This window comes from Argiope bruennichi, chromosome 10, assembly GCF_947563725.1.
Source record: "Argiope bruennichi chromosome 10, qqArgBrue1.1, whole genome shotgun sequence".
Lineage (NCBI taxonomy): Eukaryota > Metazoa > Arthropoda > Arachnida > Araneae > Araneidae > Argiope > Argiope bruennichi.
Genome location: NC_079160.1, coordinates 98,641,310 through 98,657,678, shown reverse-complemented (window position 1 = coordinate 98,657,678; position 16,369 = coordinate 98,641,310). Strand labels below are relative to the sequence as shown.

Genomic DNA, 16,369 nt, shown 5'->3' with positions numbered 1-16,369 from the left:
CGAGGCCCATTTGCTCAGTTGATTAGAGCGTCGTGCTAATAACGCGAAGTTCGTGGGTTCGATCCCCCCATGGGCCAGGAGCGATTCACCTTTTATGCTATCTCACTAGTTGAAACATTTCCTAATGTAGTTTCACATTCGGGTTTATAGTATTTAGCAGAAAAACGTGCTAATTTGGCAAAGATCTTAAATTCGATTCTTCGGGATACAATGACGAAAGGAGTTTTTGCATCGCTTTACAACATTTTTAATGAAAAATTCCTAAGCCTTTCCCAGAGGGAGTACCGAAGCCCATTTGCTCAGTTGGTTAGAGCGTCGTGCTAATAACGCGAAGTTCGTGGGTTCGATCCCCCCATGGGCCAGGAGCGATTCACCTTTTATGCTATCTCACTAGTTGAAACATTTCCTAATGTAGTTTCACATTCGGGTTTATAGTATTTAGCAGAAAAACGTGCTAATTTGGCAAAGATCTTAAATTCGATTCTTCGGGATACAATGACGAAAGGAGTTTTTGCATCGCTTTACAACATTTTTAATGAAAAATTCCTAAGCCTTTCCCAGAGGGAGTACCGAGGCCCATTTGCTCAGTTGATTAGAGCGTCGTGCTAATAACGCGAAGTTCGTGGGTTCGATCCCCCCATGGGCCAGGAGCGATTCACCTTTTATGCTATCTCACTAGTTGAAACATTTCCTAATGTAGTTTCACATTCGGGTTTATAGTATTTAGCAGAAAAACGTGCTAATTTGGCAAAGATCTTAAATTCGATTCTTCGGGATACAATGACGAAAGGAGTTTTTGCATCGCTTTACAACATTTTTAATGAAAAATTCCTAAGCCTTTCCCAGAGGGAGTACCGAGGCCCATTTGCTCAGTTGGTTAGAGCGTCGTGCTAAGAACGCGAAGTTCGTGGGTTCGATCCCCCCATGGGCCAGGAGCGATTCACCTTTTATGCTATCTCACTAGTTGAAACATTTCCTAATGTAGTTTCACATTCGGGTTTATAGTATTTAGCAGAAAAACGTGCTAATTTGGCAAAGATCTTAAATTCGATTCTTCGGGATACAATGACGAAAGGAGTTTTTGCATCGCTTTACAACATTTTTAATGAAAAATTCCTAAGCCTTTCCCAGAGGGAGTACCGAGGCCCATTTGCTCAGTTGATTAGAGCGTCGTGCTAATAACGCGAAGTTCGTGGGTTCGATCCCTCCATGGGCCAGGAGCGATTCACCTTTTATGCTATCTCACTAGTTGAAACATTTCCTAATGTAGTTTCACATTCGGGTTTATAGTATTTAGCAGAAAAACGTGCTAATTTGGCAAAGATCTTAAATTCGATTCTTCGGGATACAATGACGAAAGGAGTTTTTGCATCGCTTTACAACATTTTTAATGAAAAATTCCTAAGCCTTTCCCAGAGGGAGTTGAGGCTCATTTGCTCAGTTGGTTAGAGCGTCGTGCTAATAACGCGAAGTTCGTGGGTTCGATCCCCCCATGGGCCAGGAGCGATTCACCTTTTATGCTATCTCACTAGTTGAAACATTTCCTAATGTAGTTTCACATTCGGGTTTATAGTATTTAGCAGAAAAACGTGCTAATTTGGCAAAGATCTTAAATTCGATTCTTCGGGATACAATGATGAAAGGAGTTTTTGCATCGCTTTACAACATTTTTAATGAAAAATTCCTAAGCCTTTCCCAGAGGGAGTACCGAGGCCCATTTGCTCAGTTGATTAGAGCGTCGTGCTAATAACGCGAAGTTCGTGGGTTCGATCCCCCCATGGGCCAGGAGCGATTCACCTTTTATGCTATCTCACTAGTTGAAACATTTCCTAATGTAGTTTCACATTCGGGTTTATAGTATTTAGCAGAAAAACGTGCTAATTTGGCAAAGATCTTAAATTCGATTCTTCGGGATACAATGACGAAAGGAGTTTTTGCATCGCTTTACAACATTTTTAATGAAAAATTCCTAAGCCTTTCCCAGAGGGAGTACCGAGGCCCATTAGCTCAGTTGGTTAGAGCGTCATGCTAATAACGCGAAGGTCGTGGGTTCGATCCCCCCATGGGCCAGGAGCGATTCACCTTTTATGCTATCTCACTAGTTGAAACATTTCCTAATGTAGTTTCACGTTCGGGTTTATAGTATTTAGCAGAAAAACGTGCTAATTTGGCAAAGATCTTAAATTCGATTCTTCGGGATACAATGACGAAAGGAGTTTTTGCATCGCTTTACAACATTTTTAATGAAAAATTCCTAAGCCTTTCCCAGAGGGAGTACCGAGGCCCATTTGCTCAGTTGGTTAGAGCATCGTGCTAATAACGCGAAGTTCGTGGGTTCGATCCCCCCATGGGCCAGGAGCGATTCACCTTTTATGCTATCTCACTAGTTGAAACATTTCCTAATGTAGTTTCACATTCGGGTTTATAGTATTTAGCAGAAAAACGTGCTAATTTGGCAAAGATCTTAAATTCGATTCTTCGGGATACAATGACGAAAGGAGTTTTTGCATCGCTTTACAACATTTTTAATGAAAAATTCCTAAGCCTTTCCCAGAGGGAGTACCGAGGCCCATTAGCTCAGTTGGTTAGAGCGTCGTGCTAATAACGCGAAGTTCGTGGGTTCGATCCCCCCATGGGCCAGGAGCGATTCACCTTTTATGCTATCTCACTAGTTGAAACATTTCCTAATGTAGTTTCACATTCGGGTTTATAGTATTTAGCAGAAAAACGTGCTAATTTGGCAAAGATCTTAAATTCGATTCTTCGGGATACAATGACGAAAGGAGTTTTTGCATCGCTTTACAACATTTTTAATGAAAAATTCCTAAGCCTTTCCCAGAGGGAGTACCGAGGCCCATTTGCTCAGTTGGTTAGAGCGTCGTGCTAATAACGCGAAGTTCGTGGGTTCGATCCCCCCATGGGCCAGGAGCGATTGACCTTTTATGCTATCTCACTAGTTGAAACATTTCCTAATGTAGTTTCACGTTCGGGTTTATAGTATTTAGCAGAAAAACGTGCTAATTTGGCAAAGATCTTAAATTCGATTCTTCGGGATACAATGACGAAAGGAGTTTTTGCATCGCTTTACAACATTTTTAATGAAAAATTCCTAAGCTTTCCCAGAGGGAGTACCGAGGCCCATTTGCTCAGTTGGTTTGAGCGTCGTGCTAATAACGCGAAGTTCGTGGGTTCGATCCCCCCATGGGCCAGGAGCGATTCACCTTTTTATGCTATCTCAATAGTTGAAACATTTCCTAATGTAGTTTCACATTCGGGTTTATAGTATTTAGCAGAAAAACGTGCTAATTTGGCAAAGATCTTAAATTCGATTCTTCGGGATACAATGACGAAAGGAGTTTTTGCATCGCTTTACAACATTTTTAATGAAAAATTCCTAAGCCTTTCCCAGAGGGAGTACCGAGGCCCATTAGCTCAGTTGGTTAGAGCGTCGTGCTAATAACGCGAAGGTCGTGGGTTCGATCCCCCCTTGGGCCAGGAGCGATTCACCTTTTATGCTATCTCACTAGTTGAAACATTTCCTAATGTAGTTTCACGTTCGGGTTTATAGTATTTAGCAGAAAAACGTGCTAATTTGGCAAAGATCTTAAATTCTATTCTTCGGGATACAATGACGAAAGGAGTTTTTGCATCGCTTTACAACATTTTTAATGAAAAATTCCTAAGCCTTTCCCAGAGGGAGTACCGAGGCCCATTAGCTCAGTTGGTTAGAGCGTCGTGCTAATAACGCGAAGGTCGTGGGTTCAATCCCCCCATGGGCCAGGAGCGATTCACCTTTTATGCTATCTCACTAGTTGAAACATTTCCTAATGTAGTTTCACGTTCGGGTTTATAGTATTTAGCAGAAAAACGTGCTAATTTGGCAAAGATCTTAAATTCGATTCTTCGGGATACAATGACGAAAGGAGTTTTTGCATCGCTTTACAACATTTTTAATGAAAAATTCCTAAGCTTTCCCAGAGGGAGTACCGAGGCCCATTTGCTCAGTTTTTTAGAGCGTCGTGCTAATAACGCGAAGTTCGTGGGTTCGATCCCCCCATGGGCCAGGAGCGATTCACCTTTTTATGCTATCTCACTAGTTGAAACATTTCCTAATGTAGTTTCACATTCGGGTTTATAGTATTTAGCAGAAAAACGTGCTAATTTGGCAAAGATCTTAAATTCGATTCTTCGGGATACAATGACGAAAGGAGTTTTTGCATAGCTTTACAACATTTTTAATGAAAAATTCCTAAGCCTTTCCCAGAGGGAGTACCGAGGCCCATTTGCTCAGTTGGTTAGAGCGTCGTGCTAATAACGCGAAGTTCGTGGGTTCGATCCCCCCATGGGCCAGGAGCGATTCACCTTTTTATGCTATCTCACTAGTTGAAACATTTCCTAATGTAGTTTCACATTCGGGTTTATAGTATTTAGCAGAAAAACGTGCTAATTTGGCAAAGGTTTTAAATTCGATTCTTCGGGATACAATGACGAAATCAGTTTTTGCATAGCTTTACAACATTTTTAATGAAAAATTCCTAAGCCTTTCCCAGAGGGAATACCGAGGCCCATTAGCTCAGTTGGTTAGAGCGTCGTGCTAATAACGCGAAAGTCGTGGGTTCGATCCCCCCATGGGCCAGGAGCGATTCACCTTTTATGCTATCTCACTAGTTGAAACATTTCCTAATGTAGTTTCACGTTCGGGTTTATAGTATTTAGCAGAAAAACGTGCTAATTTGGCAAAGATCTTAAATTCGATTCTTCGGGATACAATGACGAAAGGAGTTTTTGCATCGCTTTACAACATTTTTAATGAAAAATTCCTAAGCCTTTCCCAGAGGGAGTACCGAGGCCCATTTGCTCAGTTGGTTAGAGCGTCGTGCTAATAACGCGAAGTTCGTGGGTTCGGTCCCCCCATGGGCCAGGAGCGATTCACCTTTTATGCTATCTCACTAGTTGAAACATTTCCTAATGTAGTTTCACATTCGGGTTTATAGTATTTAGCAGAAAAACGTGCTAATTTGGCAAAGATCTTAAATTCGATTCTTCGGGATACAATGACGAAAGGAGTTTTTGCATCGCTTTACAACATTTTTAATGAAAAATTCCTAAGCCTTTCCCAGAGGGAGTACCGAGGCCCATTAGCTCAGTTGGTTAGAGCGTCGTGCTAATAACGCGAAGGTCGTGGGTTCGATCCCCCCATGGGCCAGGAGCGATTCACCTTTTATGCTATCTCACTAGTTGAAACATTTCCTAATGTAGTTTCACATTCGGGTTTATAGTATTTAGCAGAAAAACGTGCTAATTTGGCAAAGATCTTAAATTCGATTCTTCGGGATACAATGACGAAAGGAGTTTTTGCATCGCTTTACAACATTTTTAATGAAAAATTCCTAAGCCTTTCCCAGAGGGAGTACCGAGGCCCATTAGCTCAGTTGGTTAGAGCGTCGTGCTAATAACGCGAAGGTCGTGGGGTCGATCCCCCCATGGGCCAGGAGCGATTCACCTTTTATGCTATCTCACTAGTTGAAACATTTCCTAATGTAGTTTCACATTCGGGTTTATAGTATTTAGCAGAAAAACGTGCTAATTTGGCAAAGATCTTAAATTCGATTCTTCGGGATACAATGACGAAAGGAGTTTTTGCATCGCTTTACAACATTTTTAATGAAAAATTCCTAAGCCTTTCCCAGAGGGAGTACCGAGGCCCATTAGCTTAGTTGGTTAGAGCGTCGTGCTAATAACGCGAAGGTCGTGGGTTCGATCCCCCCATGGGCCAGGAGCGATTCACCTCTTATGCTATCTCACTAATTGAAACATTTCCTAATGTAGTTTCACATTCGGGTTTATAGTATTTAGCAGAAAAACGTGCTAATTTGGCAAAGATCTTAAATTCGATTCTTCGGGATACAATGACGAAAGGAGTTTTTGCATCGCTTTACAACATTTTTAATGAAAAATTCCTAAGCCTTTCCCAGAGGGAGTACCGAGGCCCATTTGCTCAGTTGGTTAGAGCGTCGTGCTAATAACGCGAAGTTCGTGGGTTCGATCCCCCCATGGGCCAGGAGCGATTCACCTTTTATGCTATCTCACTAGTTGAAACATTTCCTAATGTAGTTTCACATTCGGGTTTATAGTATTTAACAGAAAAACGTGCTAATTTGGCAAAGATCTTAAATTCGATTCTTCGGGATACAATGACGAAAGGAGTTTTTGCATCGCTTTACAACATTTTTAATGAAAAATTCCTAAGCCTTTCCCAGAGGGAGTACCGAGGCCCATTAGCTCAGTTGGTTAGAGCGTCGTGCTAATAACGCGAAGGTCGTGGGTTCGATCCCCCCATGTGCCAGGAGCGATTCACCTTTTATGCTATCTCACTAGTTGAAACATTTCCTAATGTAGTTTCACGTTCGGGTTTATAGTATTTAGCAGAAAAACGTGCTAATTTGGCAAAGATCTTAAATTCGATTCTTCGGGATACAATGACGAAAGGAGTTTTTGCATCGCTTTACAACATTTTTAATGAAAAATTCCTAAGCTTTTCCCAGAGTGAGTACCGAGGCACATTAGCTCAGTTGGTTAGAGCGTCGTGCTAATAACGCGAAGGTCGTGGGTTCTATCCCCCCATGGGCCAGGAGCGATTCACGTTTTATGCTATCTCACTAGTTGAAACATTTCCTAATGTAGTTTCACATTCGGGTTTATAGTATTTAGCAGAAAAACGTGCTAATTTGGCAAATATCTTAAATTCGATTCTTCGGGATACAATGACGAAAGGAGTTTTTGCATCGCTTTACAACATTTTTAATGAAAAATTCCTAAGCCTTTCCCAGAGGGAGTACCGAGGCCCATTAGCTCAGTTGGTTAGAGCGTCGTGCTAATAACGCGAAGGTCGTGGGTTCGATCCCCCCATGGGCCAGGAGCGATTCACCTTTTATGCTATCTCACTAGTTGAAACATTTCCTAATGTAGTTTCACGTTCGGGTTTATAGTATTTAGCAGAAAAACGTGCTAATTTGGCAAAGATCTTAAATTCGATTCTTCGGGATACAATGACGAAAGGAGTTTTTGCATCGCTTTACAACATTTTTAATGAAAAATTCCTAAGCCTTTCCCAGAGGGAGTACCGAGGCCCATTAGCTCAGTTGGTTAGAGCGTCGTGCTAATAACGCGAAGGTCGTGGGTTCGATCCCCCCATGGGCCAGGAGCGATTCACCTTTTATGCTATCTCACTAGTTGAAACATTTCCTAATGTAGTTTCACATTCGGGTTTATAGTATTTAGCAGAAAAACGTGCTAATTTGGCAAAGATCTTAAATTCGATTCTTCGGGATACAATGACGAAAGGAGTTTTTGCATCGCTTTACAACATTTTTAATGAAAAATTCCTAAGCCTTTCCCAGAGGGAGTACCGAGGCCCATTAGCTCAGTTGGTTAGAGCGTCGTGCTAATAACGCGAAGTTCGTGGGTTCGATCCCCCCATGGGCCAGGAGCGATTCACCTTTTATGCTATCTCACTAGTTGAAACATTTCCTAATGTAGTTTCACATTCGGGTTTATAGTATTTAGCAGAAAAACGTGCTAATTTGGCAAAGATCTTAAATTCGATTCTTCGGGATACAATGACGAAAGGAGTTTTTGCATCGCTTTACAACATTTTTAATGAAAAATTCCTAAGCCTTTCCCAGAGGGAGTCCCGAAGCCCATTAGCTCAGTTGGTTAGAGCGTCGTGCTAATAACGCGAAGGTCGTGGGTTCGATCCCCCCATGGGCCAGGAGCGATTCACCTTTTATGCTATCTCACTAGTTGAAACATTTCCTAATGTAGTTTCACGTTCGGGTTTATAGTATTTAGCAGAAAAACGTGCTAATTTGGCAAAGATCTTAAATTCGATTCTTCGGGATACAATGACGAAAGGAGTTTTTGCATCGCTTTACAACATTTTTAATGAAAAGTTCCTAAGCCTTTCCCAGAGGGAGTACCGAGGCCCATTAGCTCAGTTGGTTAGAGCGTCGTGCTAATAACGCGAAGGTCGTGGGTTCGATCCCCCCATGGGCCAGGAGCGATTCACCTTTTATGCTATCTCACTAGTTGAAACATTTCCTAATGTAGTTTCACATTCGGGTTTATAGTATTTAGCAGAAAAACGTGCTAATTTGGCAAAGATCTTAAATTCGATTCTTCGGGATACAATGACGAAAGGAGTTTTTGCATCGCTTTACAACATTTTTAATGAAAAATTCCTAAGCCTTTCCCAGAGGGAGTACCGAGGCCCATTAGCTCAGTTGGTTAGAGCGTCGTGCTAATAACGCGAAGGTCGTGGGTTCGATCCCCCCATGGGCCAGGAGCGATTCACCTTTTATGCTATCTCACTAGTTGAAACATTTCCTAATGTAGTTTCACGTTCGGGTTTATAGTATTTAGCAGAAAAACGTGCTAATTTGGCAAAGATCTTAAATTCGATTCTTCGGGATACAATGACGAAAGGAGTTTTTGCATCGCTTTACAACATTTTTAATGAAAAATTCCTAAGCCTTTCCCAGAGGGAGTACCGAGGCACATTAGCTCAGTTGGTTAGAGCGTCGTGCTAATAACTCGAAGGTCGTGGGTTCCATCCCCCCATGGGCCAGGAGCGATTCACCTTTTATGCTATCTCACTAGTTGAAACATTTCCTAATGTAGTTTCACATTCGGGTTTATAGTATTTAGCAGAAAAACGTGCTAATTTGGCAAAGATCTTAAATTCGATTCTTCGGGATACAATGACGAAAGGAGTTTTTGCATCGCTTTACAACATTTTTAATGAAAAATTCCTAAGCCTTTCCCAGAGGGAGTACCGAGGCCCATTAGCTCAGTTGGTTAGAGCGTCGTGCTAATAACGCGAAGTTCGTGGGTTCGATCCCCCCATGGGCCAGGAGCGATTCACCTTTTATGCTATCTCACTAGTTGAAACATTTCCTAATGTAGTTTCACATTCGGGTTTATAGTATTTAGCAGAAAAACGTGCTAATTTGGCAAAGATCTTAAATTCGATTCTTCGGGATACAATGACGAAAGGAGTTTTTGCATCGCTTTACCAAATTTTTAATGAAAAATTCCTAAGCCTTTCCCAGAGGGAGTACCGAGGCCCATTAGCTCAGTTGGTTAGAGCGTCGTGCTAATAACGCGAAGATCGTGGGTTCGATCACCCCATGGGCCAGGAGCGATTCACCTTTTATGCTATCTCACTAGTTGAAACATTTCCTAATGTAGTTTCACATTTGGGTTTATAGTATTTAGCAGAAAAACGGGCTAATTTGGCAAAGATCTTAAATTCGATTCTTCGGGATACAATGACGAAAGGAGTTTTTGCATCGCTTTACAACATTTTTAATGAAAAATTCCTAAGCCTTTCCCAGAGGGAGTACCGAGGCCCATTAGCTCAGTTGGTTAGAGCGTCGTGCTAATAACGCGAAGGTCGTGGGTTCGATCCCCCCATGGGCCAGGAGCGATTCACCTTTTATGCTATCTCACTAGTTGAAACATTTCCTAATGTAGTTTCACGTTCGGGTTTATAGTATTTTGCAGAAAAACGTGCTCATTTGGCAAAGATCTTAAATTCGATTCTTCGGGATACAATGACGAAAGGAGTTTTTGCATCGCTTTACAACATTTTTAATGAAAAATTCCTAAGCCTTTCCCAGAGGGAGTACCGAGGCCCATTAGCTCAGTTGGTTAGAGCGTCGTGCTAATAACGCGAAGGTCGTTGGTTCGATCCCCCCATGGGCCAGGAGCGATTCACTTTTTATGCTATCTCACTAGTTGAAACATTTCCTAATGTAGTTTCACATTCGGGTTTATAGTATTTAGCAGAAAAACGTGCTAATTTGGCAAAGATCTTAAATTCGATTCTTCGGGATACAATGACGAAAGGAGTTTTTGCATCGCTTTACAACATTTTTAATGAAAAATTCCTAAGCCTTTCCCAGAGGGAGTGCCGAGGCCCATTAGCTCAGTTGGTTAGAGCGTCGTGCTAATAACGCGAAGGTCGTGGGTTTGATCCCCCCATGAGCCAGGAGCGATTCACCTTTTATGCTATCTCACTAGTTGAAACATTTCCTAATGTAGTTTCACATTCGGGTTTATAGTATTTAGCAGAAAAACGTGCTAATTTGGCAAAGATCTTAAATTCGATTCTTCGGGATACAATGACGAAAGGAGTTTTTGCATCGCTTTACAACATTTTTAATGAAAAATTCCTAAGCCTTTCCCAGAGGGAGTACCGAGGCCCAGTTGCTCAGTTGGTTAGAGCGTCGTGCTAATAACGCGAAGGTCGTGGGTTCGATCCCCCCATGGGCCAGGAGCGATTCACCTTTTATGCTATCTCACTAGTTGAAACATTTCCTAATGTAGTTTCACATTCGGGTTTATAGTATTTAGCAGAAAAACGTGCTAATTTGGCAAAGATCTTAAATTCGATTCTTCGGGATACAATGACGAAAGGAGTTTTTGCATCGCTTTACAACATTTTTAATGAAAAATTCCTAAGCCTTTCCCAGAGGGAGTACCGAGGCCCATTTGCTCAGTTGGTTAGAGCGTCGTGCTAATAACGCGAAGTTCGTGGGTTCGATCCCCCCATGGGCCAGGAGCGATTCACCTTTTATGCTATCTCACTAGTTGAAACATTTCCTAATGTAGTTTCACATTCGGGTTTATAGTATTTAGCAGAAAAACGTGCTAATTTGGCAAAGATCTTAAATTCGATTCTTCGGGATACAATGAGGAAAGGAGTTTTTGCATCGCTTTACAACATTTTTAATGAAAAATTCCTAAGCCTTTCCCACAGGGAGTACCGAGGCCCATTAGCTCAGTTGGTTAGAGCGTCGTGCTAACAACGCGAAGGTCGTGGGGTCGATCCCCCCATGGGCCAGGAGCGATTCACCTTTTATGCTATCTCACTAGTTGAAACATTTCCTAATGTAGTTTCACATTCGGGTTTATAGTATTTAGCAGAAAAACGTGCTAATTTGGCAAAGATCTTAAATTCGATTCTTCGGGATACAATGACGAAAGGAGTTTTTGCATCGCTTTACAACATTTTTAATGAAAAATTCCTAAGCCTTTCCCAGAGGGAGTACCGAGGCCCATTAGCTCAGTTGGTTAGAGCGTCGTGCTAATAACGCGAAGGTCGTGGGTTCGATCACCCCATGGGCCAGGAGCGATTCACATTTTATGCTATCTCACTAGTTGAAACATTTCCTAATGTAGTTTCACATTCGGGTTTATAGTATTTAGCAGAAAAACGTGCTAATTTGGCAAAGATCTTAAATTCGATTCTTCGGGATACAATGACGAAAGGAGTTTTTGCATCGCTTTACAACATTTTTAATGAAAAATTCCTAAGCCTTTCCCAGACGGAGTACCGAGGCCCATTAGCTCAGTTGGTTAGAGCGTCGTGCTAATAACGCGAAGGTCGTGGGTTCGATCCCCCCATGGGCCAGGAGCGATTCACCTTTTATGCCATCTCGCTAGTTGAAACATTTCCTAATGTAGTTTCACATTCGGGTTTATAGTATTTAGCAGAAAAACGTGCTAATTTGGCAAAGATCTTAAATTCGATTCTTCGGGATACAATGACGAAAGGAGTTTTGCATCGCTTTACAACATTTTTAATGAAAAATTCCTAAGCCTTTCCCAGAGGGAGTACCGAGGCCCATTAGCTCAGTTCGTTAGAGGTCGTGCTAATAACGCGAAGGTCGTGGGTTCGATCCCCCCATGGGCCAGGAGCGATTCACCTTTTATGCTATCTCACTAGTTGAAACATTTCCTAATGTAGTTTCACATTCGGGTTTATAGTATTTAGCAGAAAAACGTGCTAATTTGGCAAAGATCTTAAATTCGATTCTTCGGGATACAATGACGAAAGGAGTTTTTGCATCGCTTTACAACATTTTTAATGAAAAATTCCTAAGCCTTTCCCAGAGGTAGTACCGAGGCCCATAAGCTCAGTTGGTTAGAGCGTCGTGCTAATAACGCGAAGGTCGTGGGTTCGATCCCCCCATGGGCCAGGAGCGATTCACCTTTTATGCTATCTCACTAGTTGAAACATTTCCTAATGTAGTTTCACATTCGGGTTTATAGTATTTAGCAGAAAAACGTGCTAATTTGGCAAAGATCTTAAATTCTATTCTTCGGGATACAATGACGAAAGGAATTTTTGCATCGCTTTACAACATTTTTAATGAAAAATTCCTAAGCCTTTCCCAGAGGGAGTACCGAGGCCCATTAGCTCAGTTGGTTAGAGCGTCGTGCTAATAACGCGAAGGTCGTGGGTTCGATCCCCCCATGGGCCAGGAGCGATTCACCTTTTATGCTATCTCACTAGTTGAAACATTTCCTAATGTAGTTTCACATTCGGGTTTATAGTATTTAGCAGAAAAACGTGCTAATTTGGCAAAGATCTTAAATTCGATTCTTCGGGATACAATGACGAAAGGAGTTTTTGCATCGCTTTACAACATTTTTAATGAAAAATTCCTAAGCCTTTCCCAGAGGGAGTACCGAGGCCCATTAGCTCAGTTGGTTAGAGCGTCGTGCTAATAACGCGAAGGTCGTGGGTTCGATCCCCCCATGGGCCAGGAGCGATTCACCTTTTATGCTATCTCACTAGTTGAAACATTTCCTAATGTAGTTTCACATTCGGGTTTATAGTATTTAGCAGAAAAACGTGCTAATTTGGCAAAGATCTTAAATTCGATTCTTCGGGATACAATGACGAAAGGAGTTTTTGCATCGCTTTACAACATTTTTAATGAAAAATTCGTAAGCCTTTCCCAGAGGGAGAACCGAGGCCCATTAGCTCAGTTGGTTAGAGCGTCGTGATAATAACGCGAAGGTCGTGGGGTCGATCCCCCTATGGGCCAGGAGCGATTCACCTTTTATGCTATCTCACTAGTTGAAACATTTCCTAATGTAGTTTCACATTCGGGTTTATAGTATTTAGCAGAAAAACGTGCTAATTTGGCAAAGATCTTAAATTCGATTCTTCGGGATACAATGACGAAAGGAGTTTTTGCATCGCTTTACAACATTTTTAATGAAAAATTCCTAAGCCTTTCCCAGAGGGAGGACCGAGGCCCATTAGCTCAGTTGGTTAGAGCGTCGTGCTAATAACGCGAAGGTCGTGGGTTCGATCCCCCCATGGGCCAGGAGCGATTCACCTTTTATGCTATCTCACTAGTTGAAACATTTCCTAATGTAGTTTCACATTCGGGTTTATAGTATTTAGCAGAAAAACGTGCTAATTTGGCAAAGATCTTAAATTCGATTCTTCGGGATACAATGACGAAAGGAGTTTTTGCATCGCTTTACAACATTTTTAATGAAAAATTCCTAAGCCTTTCCCAGAGGGAGAACCGAGGCCCATTAGCTCAGTTGGTTAGAGCGTCGTGCTAATAACGCGAAGGTCGTGGGGTCGATCCCCCCATGGGCCAGGAGCGATTCACCTTTTATGCTATCTCACTAGTTGAAACATTTCCTAATGTAGTTTCACATTCGGGTTTATAGTATTTAGCAGAAAAACGTGCTAATTTGGCAAAGATCTTAAATTCGATTCTTCGGGATACAATGACGAAAGGAGTTTTTGCATCGCTTTACAACATTTTTAATGAAAAATTCCTAAGCCTTTCCCAGAGGGAGTACCGAGGCCCATTAGCTCAGTTGGTTAGAGTGTCGTGCTAATAACGCGAAAGTCGTGGGTTCGATCCCCCCATGGGCCAGGAGCGATTCACCTTTTATGCTATCTCACTAGTTGAAACATTTCCTAATGTAGTTTCACATTCGGGTTTATAGTATTTAGCAGAAAAACGTGCTAATTTGGCAAAGATCTTAAATTCGATTCTTCGGGATACAATGACGAAAGGAGTTTTTGCATCGCTTTACAACATTTTTAATGAAAAATTCCTAAGCCTTTCCCAGAGGTAGTACCGAGGCCCATTAGCTCAGTTGGTTAGAGCGTCGTGCTAATAACGCGAAGGTCGTGGGTTCGGTCCCCCCATGGCCAGGAGCGATTCACCTTTTATGCTATCTCACTAGTTGAAAAATTTCCTAATGTAGTTTCACATTCGGGTTTATAGTATTTAGCAGAAAAACGTGCTAATTTGGCAAAGATCTTAAATTTGATTCTTCGGGATACAATGACGAAAGGAGTTTTTGCATCGCTTTACAACATTTTTAATGAAAAATTCCTAAGCCTTTCCCAGAGGGAGTACCGAGGCCCATTAGCTCAGTTGGTTAGAGCGTCGTGCTAATAACGCGAAGGTCGTGGGTTCGATCCCCCCATGGGCCAGGAGCGATTCACCTTTTATGCTATCTCACTAGTTGAAACATTTCCTAATGTAGTTTCACATTCCGGTTTATAGTATTTAGCAGAAAAACGTGCTAATTTGGCAAAGATCTTAAATTCGATTCTTCGGGATACAATGACGAAAGGAGTTTTTGCATCGCTTTACAACATTTTTAATGAAAAATTCCTAAGCCTATCCCAGAGGGAGTACCGAGGCCCATTAGCTCAGTTGGTTAGAGCGTCGTGCTAATAACGCGAAGTTCGTGCGTTCGATCCCCCCATGGGCCAGGAGCGATTCACCTTTTATGCTATCTCACTAGTTGAAACATTTCCTAATGTAGTTTCACATTCGGGTTTATAGTATTTAGCAGAAAAACGTGCTAATTTGGCAAAGATCTTAAATTCGATTCTTCGGGATACAATGACGAAAGGAGTTTTTGCATCGCTTTACAACATTTTTAATGAAAAATTCCTAAGCCTTTCCCAGAGGGAGTACCGAGGCCCATTAGCTCAGTTGGTTAGAGCGTCGTGCTAATAACGCGAAGGTCGTGGGTTCGATCCCCCCATGGGCCAGGAGCGATTCACCTTTTATGCTATCTCACTAGTTGAAACATTTCCTAATGTAGTTTCACATTCGGGTTTATAGTATTTAGCAGAAAAACGTGCTAATTTGGCAAAGATCTTAAATTCGATTCTTCGGGATACAATGACGAAAGGAGTTTTTGCATCGCTTTACAACATTTTTAATGAAAAATTCCTAAGCCTTTCCCAGAGGGAGTACCGAGGCCCATTAGCTCAGTTGGTTAGAGCGTCGTGCTAATAACGCGAAGGTCGTGGGTTCGATCCCCCCATGGGCCAGGAGCGATTCACCTTTTATGCTATCTCACTAGTTAAAACATTTCCTAATGTAGTTTCACATTCGGGTTTATAGTATTTAGCAGAAAAACGTGCTAATTTGGCAAAGATCTTAAATTCGATTCTTCGGGATACAATGACGAAAGGAGTTCTTGCATCGCTTTACAGCATTTTTAATGAAAAATTCCTAAGCCTTTCGCAGAGAGAGTACCGAGGCCCATTAGCTCAGTTGGTTAGAGCGTCGTGCTAATAACGCGAAGGTCGTGGGTTCGATCCCCCCATGGGCCAGGAGCGATTCACCTTTTATGCTATCTCACTAGTTGAAACATTTCCTAATGTAGTTTCACATTCGGGTTTATAGTATTTAGCAGAAAAACGTGCTAATTTGGCAAAGATCTTAAATTCGATTCTTCGGGATACAATGACGAAAGGAGTTTTTGCATCGCTTTACAACATTTTTAATGAAAAATTCCTAAGCCTTTCCCAGAGGGAGCACCGAGGCCCATTAGCTCAGTTGGTTAGAGCGTCGTGCTAATAACGCGAAGGACGTGGGTTCGATCCCCCCATGGGCCAGGAGCGATTCACCTTTTATGCTATCTCACTAGTTGAAACATTTCCTAATGTAGTTTCACATTCGGGTTTATAGTATTTAGCAGAAAAACGTGCTAATTTGGCAAAGATCTTAAATTCGATTCTTCGGGATACAATGAAGAAAGGAGTTTTTGCATCGCTTTACAGCATTTTTAATGAAAAATTCCTAAGCCTTTCGCAGAGAGAGTACCGAGGCCCATTAGCTCAGTTGGTTAGAGCGTCGTGCTAATAACGCGAAGGTCGTGGGTTCGATCCCCCCATGGGCCAGGAGCGATTCACCTTTTATGCTATCTCACTAGTTGAAACATTTCCTAATGTAGTTTCACATTCGGGTTTATAGTATTTAGCAGAAAAACGTGCTAATTTGGCAAAGATCTTAAATTCGATTCTTCGGGATACAATGACGAAAGGAGTTTTTGCATCGCTTTACAACATTTTTAATGAAAAATTCCTAAGCCTTTCCCAGAGGGAGCACCGAGGCCCATTAGCTCAGTTGGTTAGAGCGTCGTGCTAATAACGCGAAGGACGTGGGTTCGATCCCCCCATGGGCCAGGAGCGATTCACCTTTTATGCTATCTCACTAGTTGAAACATTTCCTAATGT

At 41.9% G+C, this 16,369-nt stretch overlaps 57 non-coding genes across 57 annotated transcripts; all 57 read left to right on the top strand.

Annotated features, from left to right (window-relative positions):
• Nucleotides 1-3: 3 nt before the first annotated feature.
• On the top strand, nt 4-77 carry Trnai-aau (transfer RNA isoleucine (anticodon AAU)). Its single transcript has one exon. It is a non-coding gene; the product is annotated as a tRNA-Ile (tRNA).
• A 211-nt stretch (nt 78-288) lies between these two features.
• On the top strand, nt 289-362 carry Trnai-aau (transfer RNA isoleucine (anticodon AAU)). The gene has a single exon. It is a non-coding gene; the product is annotated as a tRNA-Ile (tRNA).
• A 211-nt stretch (nt 363-573) lies between these two features.
• Trnai-aau (transfer RNA isoleucine (anticodon AAU)) lies at nt 574-647 on the top strand. The gene has a single exon. It is a non-coding gene; the product is annotated as a tRNA-Ile (tRNA).
• A 211-nt stretch (nt 648-858) lies between these two features.
• Trnal-aag (transfer RNA leucine (anticodon AAG)) lies at nt 859-932 on the top strand. Its single transcript has one exon. It is a non-coding gene; the product is annotated as a tRNA-Leu (tRNA).
• Nucleotides 933-1,143: 211 nt separating this feature from the next.
• On the top strand, nt 1,144-1,217 carry Trnai-aau (transfer RNA isoleucine (anticodon AAU)). Its single transcript has one exon. It is a non-coding gene; the product is annotated as a tRNA-Ile (tRNA).
• Nucleotides 1,218-1,426: 209 nt separating this feature from the next.
• Trnai-aau (transfer RNA isoleucine (anticodon AAU)) lies at nt 1,427-1,500 on the top strand. Its single transcript has one exon. It is a non-coding gene; the product is annotated as a tRNA-Ile (tRNA).
• Nucleotides 1,501-1,711: 211 nt separating this feature from the next.
• Trnai-aau (transfer RNA isoleucine (anticodon AAU)) lies at nt 1,712-1,785 on the top strand. The gene has a single exon. It is a non-coding gene; the product is annotated as a tRNA-Ile (tRNA).
• A 211-nt stretch (nt 1,786-1,996) lies between these two features.
• On the top strand, nt 1,997-2,070 carry Trnai-aau (transfer RNA isoleucine (anticodon AAU)). Its single transcript has one exon. It is a non-coding gene; the product is annotated as a tRNA-Ile (tRNA).
• A 211-nt stretch (nt 2,071-2,281) lies between these two features.
• On the top strand, nt 2,282-2,355 carry Trnai-aau (transfer RNA isoleucine (anticodon AAU)). The gene has a single exon. It is a non-coding gene; the product is annotated as a tRNA-Ile (tRNA).
• A 211-nt stretch (nt 2,356-2,566) lies between these two features.
• On the top strand, nt 2,567-2,640 carry Trnai-aau (transfer RNA isoleucine (anticodon AAU)). Its single transcript has one exon. It is a non-coding gene; the product is annotated as a tRNA-Ile (tRNA).
• A 211-nt stretch (nt 2,641-2,851) lies between these two features.
• Nucleotides 2,852-2,925, top strand: Trnai-aau (transfer RNA isoleucine (anticodon AAU)). The gene has a single exon. It is a non-coding gene; the product is annotated as a tRNA-Ile (tRNA).
• Nucleotides 2,926-3,135: 210 nt separating this feature from the next.
• On the top strand, nt 3,136-3,209 carry Trnai-aau (transfer RNA isoleucine (anticodon AAU)). The gene has a single exon. It is a non-coding gene; the product is annotated as a tRNA-Ile (tRNA).
• Nucleotides 3,210-3,421: 212 nt separating this feature from the next.
• On the top strand, nt 3,422-3,495 carry Trnai-aau (transfer RNA isoleucine (anticodon AAU)). The gene has a single exon. It is a non-coding gene; the product is annotated as a tRNA-Ile (tRNA).
• A 211-nt stretch (nt 3,496-3,706) lies between these two features.
• Trnai-aau (transfer RNA isoleucine (anticodon AAU)) lies at nt 3,707-3,780 on the top strand. Its single transcript has one exon. It is a non-coding gene; the product is annotated as a tRNA-Ile (tRNA).
• Nucleotides 3,781-3,990: 210 nt separating this feature from the next.
• Nucleotides 3,991-4,064, top strand: Trnai-aau (transfer RNA isoleucine (anticodon AAU)). The gene has a single exon. It is a non-coding gene; the product is annotated as a tRNA-Ile (tRNA).
• A 212-nt stretch (nt 4,065-4,276) lies between these two features.
• Trnai-aau (transfer RNA isoleucine (anticodon AAU)) lies at nt 4,277-4,350 on the top strand. Its single transcript has one exon. It is a non-coding gene; the product is annotated as a tRNA-Ile (tRNA).
• A 212-nt stretch (nt 4,351-4,562) lies between these two features.
• Nucleotides 4,563-4,636, top strand: Trnai-aau (transfer RNA isoleucine (anticodon AAU)). Its single transcript has one exon. It is a non-coding gene; the product is annotated as a tRNA-Ile (tRNA).
• A 211-nt stretch (nt 4,637-4,847) lies between these two features.
• Trnai-aau (transfer RNA isoleucine (anticodon AAU)) lies at nt 4,848-4,921 on the top strand. The gene has a single exon. It is a non-coding gene; the product is annotated as a tRNA-Ile (tRNA).
• A 211-nt stretch (nt 4,922-5,132) lies between these two features.
• On the top strand, nt 5,133-5,206 carry Trnai-aau (transfer RNA isoleucine (anticodon AAU)). Its single transcript has one exon. It is a non-coding gene; the product is annotated as a tRNA-Ile (tRNA).
• A 211-nt stretch (nt 5,207-5,417) lies between these two features.
• Nucleotides 5,418-5,491, top strand: Trnai-aau (transfer RNA isoleucine (anticodon AAU)). The gene has a single exon. It is a non-coding gene; the product is annotated as a tRNA-Ile (tRNA).
• A 211-nt stretch (nt 5,492-5,702) lies between these two features.
• Trnai-aau (transfer RNA isoleucine (anticodon AAU)) lies at nt 5,703-5,776 on the top strand. Its single transcript has one exon. It is a non-coding gene; the product is annotated as a tRNA-Ile (tRNA).
• A 211-nt stretch (nt 5,777-5,987) lies between these two features.
• Trnai-aau (transfer RNA isoleucine (anticodon AAU)) lies at nt 5,988-6,061 on the top strand. The gene has a single exon. It is a non-coding gene; the product is annotated as a tRNA-Ile (tRNA).
• A 211-nt stretch (nt 6,062-6,272) lies between these two features.
• On the top strand, nt 6,273-6,346 carry Trnai-aau (transfer RNA isoleucine (anticodon AAU)). Its single transcript has one exon. It is a non-coding gene; the product is annotated as a tRNA-Ile (tRNA).
• Nucleotides 6,347-6,557: 211 nt separating this feature from the next.
• Nucleotides 6,558-6,631, top strand: Trnai-aau (transfer RNA isoleucine (anticodon AAU)). The gene has a single exon. It is a non-coding gene; the product is annotated as a tRNA-Ile (tRNA).
• Nucleotides 6,632-6,842: 211 nt separating this feature from the next.
• On the top strand, nt 6,843-6,916 carry Trnai-aau (transfer RNA isoleucine (anticodon AAU)). The gene has a single exon. It is a non-coding gene; the product is annotated as a tRNA-Ile (tRNA).
• A 211-nt stretch (nt 6,917-7,127) lies between these two features.
• Trnai-aau (transfer RNA isoleucine (anticodon AAU)) lies at nt 7,128-7,201 on the top strand. Its single transcript has one exon. It is a non-coding gene; the product is annotated as a tRNA-Ile (tRNA).
• A 211-nt stretch (nt 7,202-7,412) lies between these two features.
• Trnai-aau (transfer RNA isoleucine (anticodon AAU)) lies at nt 7,413-7,486 on the top strand. Its single transcript has one exon. It is a non-coding gene; the product is annotated as a tRNA-Ile (tRNA).
• Nucleotides 7,487-7,697: 211 nt separating this feature from the next.
• Nucleotides 7,698-7,771, top strand: Trnai-aau (transfer RNA isoleucine (anticodon AAU)). The gene has a single exon. It is a non-coding gene; the product is annotated as a tRNA-Ile (tRNA).
• A 211-nt stretch (nt 7,772-7,982) lies between these two features.
• Trnai-aau (transfer RNA isoleucine (anticodon AAU)) lies at nt 7,983-8,056 on the top strand. Its single transcript has one exon. It is a non-coding gene; the product is annotated as a tRNA-Ile (tRNA).
• Nucleotides 8,057-8,267: 211 nt separating this feature from the next.
• On the top strand, nt 8,268-8,341 carry Trnai-aau (transfer RNA isoleucine (anticodon AAU)). The gene has a single exon. It is a non-coding gene; the product is annotated as a tRNA-Ile (tRNA).
• A 211-nt stretch (nt 8,342-8,552) lies between these two features.
• Trnai-aau (transfer RNA isoleucine (anticodon AAU)) lies at nt 8,553-8,626 on the top strand. Its single transcript has one exon. It is a non-coding gene; the product is annotated as a tRNA-Ile (tRNA).
• Nucleotides 8,627-8,837: 211 nt separating this feature from the next.
• Nucleotides 8,838-8,911, top strand: Trnai-aau (transfer RNA isoleucine (anticodon AAU)). The gene has a single exon. It is a non-coding gene; the product is annotated as a tRNA-Ile (tRNA).
• A 211-nt stretch (nt 8,912-9,122) lies between these two features.
• Nucleotides 9,123-9,196, top strand: Trnai-aau (transfer RNA isoleucine (anticodon AAU)). Its single transcript has one exon. It is a non-coding gene; the product is annotated as a tRNA-Ile (tRNA).
• Nucleotides 9,197-9,407: 211 nt separating this feature from the next.
• Trnai-aau (transfer RNA isoleucine (anticodon AAU)) lies at nt 9,408-9,481 on the top strand. Its single transcript has one exon. It is a non-coding gene; the product is annotated as a tRNA-Ile (tRNA).
• Nucleotides 9,482-9,692: 211 nt separating this feature from the next.
• Trnai-aau (transfer RNA isoleucine (anticodon AAU)) lies at nt 9,693-9,766 on the top strand. The gene has a single exon. It is a non-coding gene; the product is annotated as a tRNA-Ile (tRNA).
• A 211-nt stretch (nt 9,767-9,977) lies between these two features.
• On the top strand, nt 9,978-10,051 carry Trnai-aau (transfer RNA isoleucine (anticodon AAU)). Its single transcript has one exon. It is a non-coding gene; the product is annotated as a tRNA-Ile (tRNA).
• A 211-nt stretch (nt 10,052-10,262) lies between these two features.
• Nucleotides 10,263-10,336, top strand: Trnai-aau (transfer RNA isoleucine (anticodon AAU)). Its single transcript has one exon. It is a non-coding gene; the product is annotated as a tRNA-Ile (tRNA).
• Nucleotides 10,337-10,547: 211 nt separating this feature from the next.
• Trnai-aau (transfer RNA isoleucine (anticodon AAU)) lies at nt 10,548-10,621 on the top strand. Its single transcript has one exon. It is a non-coding gene; the product is annotated as a tRNA-Ile (tRNA).
• Nucleotides 10,622-10,832: 211 nt separating this feature from the next.
• Trnav-aac (transfer RNA valine (anticodon AAC)) lies at nt 10,833-10,906 on the top strand. Its single transcript has one exon. It is a non-coding gene; the product is annotated as a tRNA-Val (tRNA).
• Nucleotides 10,907-11,117: 211 nt separating this feature from the next.
• Trnai-aau (transfer RNA isoleucine (anticodon AAU)) lies at nt 11,118-11,191 on the top strand. Its single transcript has one exon. It is a non-coding gene; the product is annotated as a tRNA-Ile (tRNA).
• A 211-nt stretch (nt 11,192-11,402) lies between these two features.
• Nucleotides 11,403-11,476, top strand: Trnai-aau (transfer RNA isoleucine (anticodon AAU)). Its single transcript has one exon. It is a non-coding gene; the product is annotated as a tRNA-Ile (tRNA).
• Nucleotides 11,477-11,970: 494 nt separating this feature from the next.
• On the top strand, nt 11,971-12,044 carry Trnai-aau (transfer RNA isoleucine (anticodon AAU)). The gene has a single exon. It is a non-coding gene; the product is annotated as a tRNA-Ile (tRNA).
• A 211-nt stretch (nt 12,045-12,255) lies between these two features.
• On the top strand, nt 12,256-12,329 carry Trnai-aau (transfer RNA isoleucine (anticodon AAU)). Its single transcript has one exon. It is a non-coding gene; the product is annotated as a tRNA-Ile (tRNA).
• A 211-nt stretch (nt 12,330-12,540) lies between these two features.
• Nucleotides 12,541-12,614, top strand: Trnai-aau (transfer RNA isoleucine (anticodon AAU)). The gene has a single exon. It is a non-coding gene; the product is annotated as a tRNA-Ile (tRNA).
• A 211-nt stretch (nt 12,615-12,825) lies between these two features.
• On the top strand, nt 12,826-12,899 carry Trnai-aau (transfer RNA isoleucine (anticodon AAU)). Its single transcript has one exon. It is a non-coding gene; the product is annotated as a tRNA-Ile (tRNA).
• Nucleotides 12,900-13,110: 211 nt separating this feature from the next.
• Trnai-aau (transfer RNA isoleucine (anticodon AAU)) lies at nt 13,111-13,184 on the top strand. The gene has a single exon. It is a non-coding gene; the product is annotated as a tRNA-Ile (tRNA).
• A 211-nt stretch (nt 13,185-13,395) lies between these two features.
• On the top strand, nt 13,396-13,469 carry Trnai-aau (transfer RNA isoleucine (anticodon AAU)). Its single transcript has one exon. It is a non-coding gene; the product is annotated as a tRNA-Ile (tRNA).
• A 211-nt stretch (nt 13,470-13,680) lies between these two features.
• Nucleotides 13,681-13,754, top strand: Trnai-aau (transfer RNA isoleucine (anticodon AAU)). The gene has a single exon. It is a non-coding gene; the product is annotated as a tRNA-Ile (tRNA).
• Nucleotides 13,755-13,965: 211 nt separating this feature from the next.
• Trnai-aau (transfer RNA isoleucine (anticodon AAU)) lies at nt 13,966-14,038 on the top strand. Its single transcript has one exon. It is a non-coding gene; the product is annotated as a tRNA-Ile (tRNA).
• Nucleotides 14,039-14,249: 211 nt separating this feature from the next.
• Nucleotides 14,250-14,323, top strand: Trnai-aau (transfer RNA isoleucine (anticodon AAU)). The gene has a single exon. It is a non-coding gene; the product is annotated as a tRNA-Ile (tRNA).
• A 211-nt stretch (nt 14,324-14,534) lies between these two features.
• Nucleotides 14,535-14,608, top strand: Trnai-aau (transfer RNA isoleucine (anticodon AAU)). Its single transcript has one exon. It is a non-coding gene; the product is annotated as a tRNA-Ile (tRNA).
• A 211-nt stretch (nt 14,609-14,819) lies between these two features.
• On the top strand, nt 14,820-14,893 carry Trnai-aau (transfer RNA isoleucine (anticodon AAU)). Its single transcript has one exon. It is a non-coding gene; the product is annotated as a tRNA-Ile (tRNA).
• Nucleotides 14,894-15,104: 211 nt separating this feature from the next.
• Nucleotides 15,105-15,178, top strand: Trnai-aau (transfer RNA isoleucine (anticodon AAU)). The gene has a single exon. It is a non-coding gene; the product is annotated as a tRNA-Ile (tRNA).
• Nucleotides 15,179-15,389: 211 nt separating this feature from the next.
• Nucleotides 15,390-15,463, top strand: Trnai-aau (transfer RNA isoleucine (anticodon AAU)). The gene has a single exon. It is a non-coding gene; the product is annotated as a tRNA-Ile (tRNA).
• A 211-nt stretch (nt 15,464-15,674) lies between these two features.
• Nucleotides 15,675-15,748, top strand: Trnai-aau (transfer RNA isoleucine (anticodon AAU)). The gene has a single exon. It is a non-coding gene; the product is annotated as a tRNA-Ile (tRNA).
• A 211-nt stretch (nt 15,749-15,959) lies between these two features.
• Nucleotides 15,960-16,033, top strand: Trnai-aau (transfer RNA isoleucine (anticodon AAU)). Its single transcript has one exon. It is a non-coding gene; the product is annotated as a tRNA-Ile (tRNA).
• Nucleotides 16,034-16,244: 211 nt separating this feature from the next.
• Nucleotides 16,245-16,318, top strand: Trnai-aau (transfer RNA isoleucine (anticodon AAU)). The gene has a single exon. It is a non-coding gene; the product is annotated as a tRNA-Ile (tRNA).
• Nucleotides 16,319-16,369: the final 51 nt, after the last annotated feature.